This window comes from Ranitomeya variabilis, chromosome 5 (genome assembly GCF_051348905.1).
Source record: "Ranitomeya variabilis isolate aRanVar5 chromosome 5, aRanVar5.hap1, whole genome shotgun sequence".
In the NCBI taxonomy this organism is placed as follows: domain Eukaryota; kingdom Metazoa; phylum Chordata; class Amphibia; order Anura; family Dendrobatidae; genus Ranitomeya; species Ranitomeya variabilis.
The window spans coordinates 542873242-542887851 of record NC_135236.1 but is presented as its reverse complement, the minus strand read 5'-3'; positions in this window follow the sequence as shown (position 1 = coordinate 542887851).

Sequence of the window (14610 nt, the reverse complement as noted above, 5' to 3'; positions counted from 1 at the left end):
CACTATATACAGAGCTCTTGTGTATAATATCACTGGTGATCACTATATTTTCTGTACACTGACACTATATACAGAGCTCCTGTGTATAATGTCACCAGTGATCACTGTATTATTTGTACACTGACACTATATACAGAGCTCCTGTGTATAATGTCACTGGTAATCATTGTATTACCTGTACATTGACACTATATACAGAGCTCTGTGTATAATGTCACTGGTGATCACTGTATTACCTGTACACTGACACTATATAATGAGCTCCTGTGTATAATGTCACTGGTGATCACTGTATTACCTGTACACTGCCACTATATACAGAGGTCCTGTGTATAACGTCACTGGTGGTTGTCATTGTATTACCTGTACACTGACAGTATATACTGAGCTCCTGTGTATAATGTCACTGGCGGTAATAACAGTGTTAGTATTGTGGTTTATATTCATGATCAGTATTGTAGTATTTGGTCACTATGTGGTGGTAATTTGTGGTCTGGTCACGGCGTGGCAGTATTTCTCTTTGAATGTGGTATTATTTCATCCCTATATGTTGGTAATATGTCATCTTATTTGGTCACTATATTGTCTGATCATTGTGTGGCGTATTTGTTCCTTGTATGTGATATTATTCGGTCACTATGTGGTCCGGTCATGGTGTGGCAATATTTGTCCCTTGTATGTGGTATTATTCGGTCACTATGTGGTCTAGTCATGGTGTGGCGGTATTTCTTCTCTGTGTATGGTATTATTGGTCTTGGTATAGTGGATTGTGTTGTGTATGGTGGTCATTTGTTCTCTCTGATATTAAGTAGGAGAAGAGTCTTTATTTCCATTAGAGATTAAAAACTTTGTACACAGCGGCAGAAATGCACTTACAGGGGTTTCCTGTGAAAAAAAGTAATCACCTCTCCACATGATAAGCGATAACGTACTGATTGGTGGGGTCTGACTACTTGGACCCAATCGGCAGAATGCGGAACTTTTTATCCTTATTAGGCTGGAGTGGCATGTACAACTCAATCACTGCTCTATTCATTCCCTCAGCAGCTGCACATGTTTTTTTCTGGAAGTCCCAAAGAGAATGAATGGACCTGCGGTAAGACATCTAAACTGCTGCTGAATTTTAAAATGGGGATAAGTGTCCTATCAACGATAAAACTTCCCCATTCTTCAAATCGGTGCAGTTTCTAATGGTCGGACCAAAGTGATCACCGATCCTGTGGAGCCCATGAATTGGTAATAACTTGTTTTAACCAAAGAACCTTTAATGTAAACTACCGTAATTATACATCCCAGTTATGGGGGTGCACAGTAGATGTGCAGGAGACACCGGTGTTTTACAGCCGATGCTCCACTATAATCAGGATAACTACTGACAGATATTTGCATATACAGTGGGGCAAAAAAGTATTTAGTCAGTCAGCAATAGTGCAAGTTCCACCACTTAAAAAGATGAGAGGCGTCTGTAATTTACATCATAGGTAGACCTCAACTATGGGAGACAAACTGAGACAAAAAAATCCAGAAAATCACATTGTCTGTTTTTTTATCATTTTATTTGCATATTATGGTGGAAAATAAGTATTTGGTCAGAAGCAAACAATCAAGATTTCTGGCTCTCACAGACCTGTAACTTCTTCTTTAAGAGTCTCCTCTTTCCTCCACTCATTACCTGTAGTAATGGCACCTGTTTAAACTTGTTATCAGTATAAAAAGACACCTGTGCACACCCTCAAACAGTCTGACTCCAAACTCCACTATGGTGAAGACCAAAGAGCTGTCAATGGACACCAGAAACAAAATTGTAGCCCTGCACCAGGCTGGGAAGACTGAATCTGCAATAGCCAACCAGCTTGGAGTGAAGAAATCAACAGTGGGAGCAATAATTAGAAAATGGAAGACATTCAAGACCACTGATAATCTCCCTCGATCTGGGGCTCCACGCAAAATCCCACCCCGTGGGGTCAGAATGATCACAAGAACGGTGAGCAAAAATCCCAGAACCACGCGGGGGGACCTAGTGAATGAACTGCAGAGAGCTGGGACCAATGTAACAAGGCCTACCATAAGTAACACACTACGCCACCATGGACTCAGATCCTGCAGTGCCAGACGTGTCCCACTGCTTAAGCCAGTACATGTCCGGGCCCGTCTGAAGTTTACTAGAGAGCATTTGGATGATCCAGAGGAGTTTTGGGAGAATGTCCTATGGTCTGATGAAACCAAACTGGAACTGTTTGGTAGAAACACAACTTGTCGTGTTTGGAGGAAAAAGAATACTGAGTTGCATCCATCAAACACCATACCTACTGTAAAGCATGGTGGTGGAAACATCATGCTTTGGGGCTGTTTCTCTGCAAAGGGGCCAGGACGACTGATCCGGGTACATGAAAGAATGAATGGGGCCATGTATCGTGAGATTTTGAGTGCAAACCTCCTTCCATCAGCAAGGGCATTGAAGATGAAACGCGGCTGGGTCTTTCAACATGACAATGATCCAAAGCACACTGCCAGGGCAACGAAGGAGTGGCTTCGTAAGAAGCATTTCAAGGTCCTGGAGTGGCCTAGCCAGTCAACAGATCTCAACCCTAGAGAAAACCTTTGGAGGGAGTTGAAAGTCCGTGTTGCCAAGCGAAAAGCCAAAAACATCACTGCTCTAGAGGACATCTGCATGGAGGAATGGGCCAACATACCAACAACAGTGTGTGGCAACCTTGTGAAGACTTACAGAAAACGTTTGACCTCTGTCATTGCCAACAAAGGATATATTACAAAGTATTGAGATGAAATTTTGTTATGCAAATAAAATGATAAAAAAACAGACAATGTGATTTTCTGGATTTTTTTGTCTCAGTTTGTCTCTCATAGTTGAGGTCTACCTATGATGTAAATTACAGACGCCTCTCATCTTTTTAAGTGGTGGAACTTGCACTATTGCTGACTGACTAAATACTTTTTTGCCCCACTGTAGCTGTAGGGTGGGCCCCTAGAGTCCATTCCCCTGGTGAGCCCCAGACACCCCAGTCCGACCCTGCATGTACACCTGTGCTCCATTCGAGATGGGGTTCTGTAAGATCCATGTTCTCAGAATCACTACTAGTTTCAGCAAGTTACTTCCTATCATGGAGCTACAGGATAACTTACTTTCTTGGAAATAACCCTTTGGCTTCTTATTATTCCTTTGTGAGTGATCCTAGGTGGCAATGACAATGTACAGAATATTCATGTATAACCGACTGTGAATCACAGCGATAAAAGCCTTGAAATTGGCTTGATCTGGGAAATGGTATCTTAGCAGATTCTACAGCTGGTCCCATCAAACGGGAAGAAGAGATAAACTTTTTACAAACATGACATTTTACGAAGAGTTATTTCCCTCGAACAGAACCCGCAGCAGTGCTGCTGAAGCTATTTCCTGGCTTGTTAACTCAAGCTGGGTAATAATATTTATATACAAATGCTGACTGCGATTTTCCACCCAGGAAGCTGGAAGGAGGCTGTTTAAAAATCTCTTTTGTATGTGAGGTAAAGCAGAGCCGTTGGCTTCACATATGGTACAGTTTTATGTTGTTATTTGGAAACTTTTTTTTCGGGAAGGAGGGTGAAAAGAGAGATAAATATTTACATTCTTCTTAGAGGCACCTTGTGAATAAGGAAAGGAAATACACTGGATGTCTTATAATTGGCTAATGCTTTTTTTTCCAGACAAACATATTCGCATTATCATACAAAGATGTGTATAATGTCTCACCATATGTCAGGTAATGGATACTGAATAATATAAGATGTGATGTGCACTACTGTATTGAGTTATTGAGGTCACAGATTACAATCTGAGTACTTTCTGTTCAAGCTCTCTCATGCCACATACGCACACGGCACTCACCAGTAGACACTTACACATACTGCACTCACCAGTAGACACTTACACATAAGCACACGCACACGACACTCACCAGTAGACACACACGACACCAGTAGACACACACACGACACTCACCAGTAGACATATACACAAACGCTCACATACGGCACTCACCAGTAGACACACATACGCACACGACACTCACCAGTAGACACACACACGCGACACTCACCAGTAGACATATACACAAACGCACACACACGGCACTCACCAGTAGATGCACACATGGCACTCACCAATAGACACACACGTGACACTCACCAGTAGACACACACGCACGTGACACTCACCAGTAGACACACACACGCACGCGGCACTCACCAGTAGACTCACACGCGGCACTCAACAGTAGACACACACGCGGCACTCACTAGTAGACAAACACGCACGCGGCAATCACCAGTAGACACACACGCACATGCACGTGGCATTCACCAGTAGACACACACACGCGGCACTCACCAATAGACACACACACGACACTCACCAGTAGACACACACACGCGCGACATTCACCAGTAAACACACACGCACATACATGGCACTCACCAGTAGACACACACAGCACTCACCAGTAGACACACACTCACGCGGCACTCACCAGTAGATAAAAAATTCTTTCACTGTATTCCAATCATGTTAAAATACAGCACCACATTTCTTCTCTTTTTTTGAAGTCACCATATTGTTTGGACTGTTGTCGATGCTGAGCACCACTGAGCTAAGTGGGCAGAACTATATTGAGAGTAACAGCATTTAAAGGAGTATTCTTATCGCCAAGGTCCTATCCCAATATTTAGTAGGACGGCAAACTTGGAGATGAAAGTGGATGTAAAACTGTGCTGCCGTGAATCAAATATACAATAGGAAACAAGATGCAGTATGGATGCGGTTTTATTTGTTAATAATAATAATAATAATAATAATAATAATTTGTAAATGCGTTTCGAGGTAACCATACCTCATCATCAGGTGGTTAGTCCTGATGAAGAGGTATGATCACTTCGAAACGTGTTTAGAAATGAAACCGCATCCATACTGCATCTTGTTTCCTATTGTACGTTGGATTCTCGGCAGCACAGTTTTACATCCATTTTCATCTCCAATTTTGCTGACTATCTGTTTGTAAGTAAAGCCATCTTTACTTACAAGCTAACAAAGGTTTGTGAGCAAATCTCATTTCATTCTTTCTTATATATTTCAGATAAGACCTTATTGCGCTTATGGTCATTCCAGTTTTTATCTACAAATTTTTAGTAGGTGTAATAATAATAGGAAATGCCTCCAATTAGAAATGTAGTACAGTTCTACTGATACATTGTATTTCTTACCCCATGTGCAGGGCATTGCAGTAGCTTAGATATCCATGGTTACGACCACTAACAGCTAACTAACTGTCACTATATGAGTGTTTGTAACCATGGATACCTAAGCTACTGCAATGCCCTATATGTGGGGTAAGTGAATCAGAAGAACTATACTACATTTCTAATTGGAGGTATTGGCTAATATTATTGTTATTACACCTACTACATATTGGGATAGGGTCTTGGAGATGGGAATGCCCTTTTAATTCTACGCACTACATACAAAATACAGGCATATAAATGGACCAGTCAAAATTATTTATGATTAGTTAATTACATTATATGATTTAATGGAATAGGGAATTTTGGAATGGATCTTTAGGCCAAAGTAATAACCATAAGGCTATGATTATATGCTGCAACCATGTTAATTGCCAAAAAGGTGTTTTGCTGTGTAACCACATGACTGTTATTTTATGTAAACTGCATAGCTCGGCATGTGAAGCTGTGGTTTGTACAGTATTCACACCATACTGGCTGAGATATAGTGGTAGCATTAAACCCATTGATATAAGTATTAACAGTATATGAGGGGAATTTTTCAAGCAAAATATGCCAGAATTCTGGCATAATTTACACAAAAAGCATATTTCATATCTTGTGCTATATTTATTATGTATTTTAGGGGTCTAGTGGGTACGGAAAGTATTCAGACCCCTTTAAATTCTTCACTCATTGTTTCATTGCAGCCATTTAGCAAATTCAAAAAAGTTCATTTTTTTCTCATTAATGTACACTCTGCACCCCATCTTGACTGAAAAAAAAACAGAAATGTGGAAATTTTTGCTAATTTATTTAAAAAGAAAAACTGAAATATCACATGATCATAAGCATTCAGACCCTTTGCTCAGACACTCATATTTAAGTCACAAGCTGTCCATTTCCTTGTGATCCTCCTTGAGATGGTTCTTCTCCTTCATTGGAGTCCAGCTGTGTTTAATTAAACTGATAGGACTTGATTTGGAAAGGCACACACCTGTCTATATAGGACCTCACAGCTCACAGTGCAGGTCAGACCAAATGAGAATCATGAGGTCAAAAGAACTGGCCAAGGAGCTCAGAGACAGAATTGTGGCAAGGCTCATATCTGGTCAAGGTTACAAAATAATTTCTGCAGTACTCAAGGTTCCTAAGAGCACAGTGGCCTCCATAATCCTTAAATTGAAGAAGTTTCGGACCAGTAGAAGTATTCCTAGACCTGGCCATCCAGCCAAACTGAGCAATCGAGGGAGAAGAGCCTTGGTGAGAGAGGTAAAGAAGAACCCCAAGATCACTGTGGCTGAGCTCCAGAGATGCAGTGGGGAGATGGGAGAAAGTTTCACAAAGTCAACTATCACTGCAGCCCTCCACTAGTTGGGCCTATATGGCAGAGTGGCCCGACGGAAGCCTCTCTTCAGTGCAAGACATATGAAAGCCCGCATAGAGTTTGCTAAAAACACATCAAGGGCTCACAGTCTATGAGAAATAATATTCTCTGGTCTGATGAGACGAAGATAGACCTTTTTGGTGATAATTCTAAGTGGTATGTGTGGAAAAAAATCAGGCACTGCTTATCACCTGCCCAATACAATCCTAACAGTGAAACATGGTGGTGGCAGCATCATGCTATGAGGGTGTTTTTCAGCTGCAGGGACAGGACGACTAGTTGCCATTGAAGAAAACATGAATGTGGCCAAGTACAGAGATATCCTGAATAAAAACCTGTTCCAGGGTGCCCTGGACCTCAAACTTGACCGAAGGTTAACCTTCCAACAAGACAATGACCCTAAGCACACAGCTAAAATAACAATAACATTTGCAAAGGGAGGACGCTCCCTAGTTGTGGACTCAGCTCAGTCAGCTGCATCACCGGAGACTTCGGGCACACGCAAGTAAGTGCCGCTCTAACAACTCCGGAACGTACAGTGACTACAGACACTTAAGGTTGTGCACAGGCACACGTGTATTCGTGCGGCATCCCTCTTTTTCACGTTTTCATTGGACATTTGTTTGGGCAGATTTGCACAGCCCATCTGCCAGGGTGCCAGCGGCTTCATACACTATAGTGGAATAGGACAGCGCCAGTGTAATCTTGTTTTATACAATAAAAAAAATCAAACACATATTTGGTATTATCGCATTCAGAATCACCCAATCTATCAATATAAAAAAATAATTAACCTGATGGCTAAACAGCGTAATGAGGAAAAAAAGTCAAAATGCCAGAATTACGTTTTTCAAAAGATCGTATCTGCACCAAATTGGCATAATTAAAAAGTCAGCTCGGTGCGCAAAAAAATAAGCCCTTACACAACCCGAGATCATGAAAAATGGAGATGCTATGGTTATCGGAAAATGGCGCAATTTTTTTTACAAACTTTGGAATTTTTTTCACCGCTTAGATAAACAAAGAACCTAGACATGTTTGGTGTCTATGAACTCGCAATGACCTGGAGAATCATAATGGCAGTTTTAGCATTTAGTGAACATAGTAGAAAAGCAAAGCAAAAACTATTGTGGCATTGAACTTTTTTTGCAATTTCTCCACACTTGGAATTTGTTCTACATTTTTCAGTACACGATATGTTAAAACCAATGGTGTTGTTCAAAAGTACAACTTGTCCTGCAAAAAAACAAGCCCTCACATGGCCATATTGACAGAAAAATAAAAAAATTATGGCTCTGGGAAGAAGAGGTGCAAAAAACGAAACGCAAAAACGAAAATATCTCCGTCATGAAGGGGTTAAAGGGGGATGTTATTTTGCTGAAAATGGAATATGGCTTTGCTATAAAAAGTATGGCCTAACATGCTACACAGCAATAAAAAAAAGTATCACAATTTTGCTTCAAATTTCTGGCAGAATCTTCTTGCCAACTAATAGGTGGTGTAAACTTAGTCTAGACATTTAGATTTACAGCATGAAGCACTGTGATACATTTGGTGCATTTCCAGACTCTCTAGTCTGTTTGCACGCTCTAAGAATTATACAGTTTTCACAAATATGGCCTTACTTGTAAGTACCTATCTTTTTTACTTTGATACTTGATACACTGTTTCTAACATGCTCTACATTATATGATATATTGGCAAATCTACCCATTCTCCACCACTGCTTTTACTAAAGGGGTATTCTTAAGGTATTCTCAAGATACCAAATTGCTTTAGTTAGACAGCATGGAAGATAGAAAAAGATAATTAATTGAAAATTTGCTATCTACTGTCATTATCCAGTAATGAGAGCTGTTATCTTACATAGTGTTCAGTTAGTTTCCATGGAGCTCGACCACAAGAGCCTGCACAGACTCTAACCTGACAGTGCATATTTGTTACAAGTCCAGGAGTGGACCCACTGGATCACGGTGCCAACCGAACCCGGGCGAGCTGGCCAGGTGGGACCGGCCCCCTATACAGGGACCATTGGGGCAGGCCTAGGAGGAAGGTAACCGCAATAGCTAGTGCCAGAGGGACAGCTCAAGAACTATTAGAAGAATTGGGGTACTCACTGAGGACCAGACGGTGCAGAACAGCCACAGAATGACATGGAATCCAGGACAAGGCTGAATTCACTCCAGGAACCCGGAATCTCGGAGGGAGATGATCTCACACTAGGGGTGTACAGGGACAGAGCACAGCAGAGTACGCACTGAAAGCATACTGGGACAGAGCAGAGCCAAGTACGTACTGGAAGCCTACAGGGACAGAGCAGAGCAGAGTACGTAATGGGAGCGTATAGGGACAGAGCAGAGCAGAGTACACACTGGTAGCGTACAGGGACAGAGCAGAGCAGAGTATGCACTAGGAGTGTACAGGGACAGAGCAGAGCAGGGTACGTACTGGGAGCATACAGGGACCTGGGAGAGCACCTGCACAGGACAAGTGCAGGAAACAATAATCAGGCGCCGAAGAATGGCCTAAGCTGCCAGATATACCTGACCGTCGAGGCACCCGGCGAGATCGCTTCCGGGTCAAGACTCAGGCACTTAGTATACCTGACAAGCGCGGGGCCGAAGCCTGAGCATGTGCATGCGCAGACAGTGCGGGACCTGATGAGACCATGCAGCCAGCAGCACAGTGATAGCGCAGCATGCCCTGACCCCAACAGACCATCCGGGGACTGGGGCACGGGAGCCGGGAGCGGCTTGAGCACGGACGGCTCTGGTGGTAACAATATTAGTTACATTCCAAGAGAGGGATTGGTTAATACCTTGTAGATCATTCGCTCCTCTCCAGCTTATTGAATTTTATGCAGCAGTTAGCTGTTCTCCTCCCTCCATCTCAGCTTATGGCTCTTATCAGTCCTGTTAAATCAAAATTCTGGTAAATATAGTGACTCAGAACAAGTGCTGACAGACCATTAATGTGCAGTAGCAAAATGAAGCTTCTCACAAGAACTGTCACTCAAGGAGGAGCACCCGCCTCCCCAAGCAATGAGGAAGTTAGGAGACTGCATAACTATGAGCTGCTCAAGAGACTACTTGCAAATACACCTTTAAGGTAAACCAATTTTATTTAGATTTTTAGCCAAGACTGAGTCGATTTTAAAATAATTGCCCTCAGTTTAAAGTCCTCAGTTAATAACGGCTAATAAAAAGTGCATCAAAAACTGACCTGTTGGAACAAGGTCCAAGATTATAATTACACAGTGGCATTTTCATTGGCATTTAAAACAGCTTTTTTAATATAAATATGTGCGTCGGAAATTGTTAAAGTAAAAGATTTTGACATTGTTCTATTGGTTTTTGGGATTAGTGGAATTTATTCCATTTGAATGCATGTACAAAATAATAATATAAATGCTCCTAATAAAGGTATTAATCCTTGGAATGCATAACATTTTTTCCAAGCATTTCTCAATAGTTTTCATTACAAGTAGATGTAAGCACTTGGATTCCAATAATACTACCACTGCCACAACAAAGATATACTGTATGTTGCCCTACAAACCATTTCCAAGATAACGATTGTAAAGTATGCTTTTCTAAGTCTGGTAAATGAACACTTTAAAGGGAACCTGTCACCCCAAAATCGAAGATGAGCTAAGCCCCCTGGCATCAGGGGCTTATCTACAGCATTCTGTAATGCTGTAGATAAGCCCCCGATGTATCCTGAAAGATGAGAAAAAGAGGTTCAGTCCCGGTCCGGTCCGATGGGTGTCCGGTCCGGGTCCAGCGCCTCCCATCTTCTTACGATGACGTCCTCTTCTTGTCTTCATGCTGCGGCTCCGGTGCAGGCGTACTTTGTCTGCCCTGTTGAGGGCAGAGCAAAGTACTGCAGAGTGCAGGTGCTGGGCCTCTCTGACTTTTCCCTTGCACACTGCAGTACTTTGCTCTGCCCTCAACAGGGCAGACAAAGTACGCCGGCACCGGAGCTGCGGCGTGAAGACCAGAAGAGGACGTCATCGTAAGAAGATGGGAGGCGCCGAACTGGACCACGATGCCCATCGGACCCGACCGCAGCAGGACCGCCCCTGGGTGAGTATAATATAACCTCTTTTTCTCATCTTTCAGGATACATCGGGGGCTTATCTACAGCATCACAGAATGCTGTAGTTAAGCCCCTGATGCCGGTGGGTTTAGCTCATCTTCGATTTTGTGGGTGACAGGTTCCCTTTAAAAATTATAAAACTTACAGTTTTTGCGTATATGCTTATTTAAACTGCAATAAATAATATAAATACCCCTTCCAGTACCGCTGGCAATAGATCATAACGGATATTACCACAACTACAGTGAAACCATTTAATTTACATGTTGTTGAGTCTCCATATTTCATACAAACCCATACATATATATACATAGTGATGATAATGTCTGTAATGCGCTGTGGAATTAATAGCGCTATATAAATGAGTAAAACAAAACAAATAAAACAAATACATACATAATAGGTACCAACTGTTTATATAGCTTGGAGTATGGTTTAGCGAGGTTTGTTATTATGATTTGAATGCACTTTTCTAGGTAGTGAATATTGGTATTGCAGTTTACTTACTGTATGTCACTATTATATGGCTATTTTTGTGTTGGTTAATGTGTATGAGGGGGGCTTTATTTGTTGAACTCATGCTACTATTTGTCTACTGGCCATATCCAGTGACACCCAGTTGAGCAGAAACAGCTGTAATTATTAAGTATATTGGCTTAATAGCACACACCAGCACTAGAGTGGGGACACGTAAGTTCGCTACATTGCATATGCCCAGATGAGAGCTAGCAAAACCCTTGACAGGCAACAATTCACATCATAACAACATTTAGGGACATATAGCAGAAAAATCCTCAGACAGAGTATTACACAGCATGATTTTTTTTCTTAAAGCTGGTAATTTTCTTCCACTCATCTCAGGATATGTCAAGAGAAAAGTTAAAGAAGTTGTCCACTACTTGGATAACATCTTCTCGTACCCCACGCTTGGCATCGATAAAATAGCTTTCTAACCTCCCGTGCTGGCGCCATTCCAATGGCATCAGCATTAGCTCTCCCTGGAGCTCCCATGCTGTTGTTGTGACATGTGACCCCGTCTCCCAATCGGCACTGGCGTGACTGTCCCAGCCTCTTGTCGAATTAAACATGAAGAGGAAGTGAGAAAACAGCTGCGGTCCAGACTTCATCTTTATGTTCTATTTGTCCTAAGCCAGGTACAGTGACACCAGCGCTGATTGGGCGCAACAACTGCACGATGGCCCTGGGACCGCGAGTGCTGACACCACTGGAACAGCACCAGCATGGGAAGTGAGGCTTTTTTATTCTATCGGGACCAAACATTTAGATCAAGAAGAGAGAATCTGGCACTCATCAAGTAGCAGAAAAATAAAATCAAATTTATTAGCAAAGCAATCCAAAAACAGTGACGTTTCTGTCAAAAAGACCTTCTTCAGACAGATTGCATATAGCACGCTGCATGTGACAGCGCTGTGGGGAATAGTGATTCAATGCCCATAAGATTTGTACAAATCTTTTGGGCATTGAGTCCCTATTCTCCACAGTGCTGCTAATAAATCTGATATTATTTTTCTGCAATATATTATGCATGTTATCATAAAAAATAAATATATATGTATATATACACATATATATGTGTGTGTGTATATATATATATATATATATATATGTATATATATATATATATATATATATATATATATATATATATATATATATATATATATACACTGCTCAAAAAAATAAAGGGAACGCTAAAATACCACATCCAGGATATCTCTGAATGAAATATTCCAGTTGCAAATTTGTATTCATTGCATAGTGAACTGTGTTCAGAATAACAATGTAAATCAAAATAAATGACCCATGGAGGTCTGGATTTGGAATGATACTCAAAATCAAAGTGGAAAATCAAAATACAGGCTGATCCAACATCAGTGGAAATATCTCATGGCAATGAAATGATGCTCAGTATTGTGTGTGGCCTCCACGTGCCTGTATTACCTCCCTTCAGTACAACGCCTGGGCATGCTCCTGATGAGACAGCAGATGGTCTCTTGAGGGATCTCCTCCCAGACCTGGACTAAAGCATCCGCCAACTCCTGGACAGTCTGTGGTGCAACTTGACGTTGGTGGATGGTGCGAGACATGATGTCCCAGATGTGTTCAATCGGATTCAGGTCTGGGGAACGGACGGGCCAGTACAAAGCTTCAATGCCTTCATCTTGCAGGAACTGCTGACACACTCCAGTCACATGAGGTCTGGCATAGTCCTGCATTAGGAAGAACCCAGGGCCAACCGCACCAGCATATGGTCTCACAAGGGGTCTGAGCAGTAGCGTAGCTACCGGGGGGGGCAGAGGGTGCGGGTGCCCCGAGCCCGGTGCTCTGAGGGGGCCCACACTGATACAGTTGCATTCTGCGGCAGAGCAGGGAGAATCGATCTCCCTCCTCTGCCGCTATGGGGCCCCTGAGCAGGCGGGGGGGCCCAGTGCCAGCCGTCATCGGAAGATCAGCTGTACCGGCATTAAGCCGATACAGCTGATCGCATTGATGGGAGAAGGAGCACTGCTCTCCTTCTCCCATCATCCCCCTGTCAGCGTTGGCGTCTGTCGTCGCCGACACTGACAGCGGGCATGATGACATCACTGTCTGGCGCCCGCTGTCAGGAGATCAGCAGGAGTAGTGCAGGAACCAGGAAGAAGAGAGGTGAGTATTTATTTATTTTATTTTTTATGGGTGCTGCTGCCTTATTACAGGGTCTGCCTATGGGGATCTGCCGCCTTATTACAGGGTCTGCCTATGGGGATCTGCAGCCTTATTACAGGGTCTGTCTATGGGGATCTGCAGCCTTATTACAGGGTCTGCCTATGGGGATCTGCCACCTTATTACAGGGTCTGCCTATGGGGATCTGCCGCCTTATTACAGGGTCTGACTATGGGGGGGCTGCCTTATTACAGGGTCTAACTATGGGGGCTGCCTCATTACAGGGTCTAACTAAATGGGTGCAGCCTTATTACAGGGTCTGCCTAGAGGGGTGCTGCCTTATTACAGGGTCTGACTATGGGGGTGCTGCCTTATTACAGGGTCTGACTATGGGGGTACTGCTTGATCACAGGGTCTGACTATGGGGGTGCAGCCTTATTACAGGGTCTGCCTATGGGGATCTGCCGCCTTATTACAGGGTCTGACTATGGGGGTGCTGCCTTATTACAAGATCTGACTATGGGGGTGCTGCCTTATTACAGGGTCTGACTAAGGGGGTGCTGCCTTATTGCAGGGTCTGCCTATAGGGGTGCTGCCTTATTACAGGGTCTGACTATGGGGGTGCTGCCTTATTACAGGGTCTGACTATGGGGGTGCTGCCTTATTTCAGGGTCTGACTATGGGGTGCTGTCTTATTACAGGGTCTGACAATGGGGGCTGCCTTATTACAGGGTCTGACAATGAGGGTACTGTCTTATTACAGGGTCTGACTATGGGGGTGCTGCCTTATTACAGGGTCTGACTATGGGGTGCTGCCTTATTACAGGGTCTGACTATGGGGGGGCTGCCTTATTACAGGGTCTGACTATGGGGGCTGCCTCATTTCAGTGTCTAACTAAAGGGGTGCAGCCTTATTACAGGGTCTGCCTATAGGGGTGCTGCCTTATTACAGGGTCTGACTATGGGGGTGCTGCCTTATTACAGGGTCTGACTATGGGGGTACTGCCTGATCACAGGATCTGACTATGGGGGTGCTGCCTTATTACAGGGTCTGCCTATGGGGATCTGCCGCCTTATTACAGGGTCTGACTATGGGGGTGCTGCCTTATTACAGGGTCTGACTAAGGGGGTGCTGCCTTATTGCAGGGTCTGCCTATAGGGGTGCTGCCTTATTACAGGGTCTGACTAT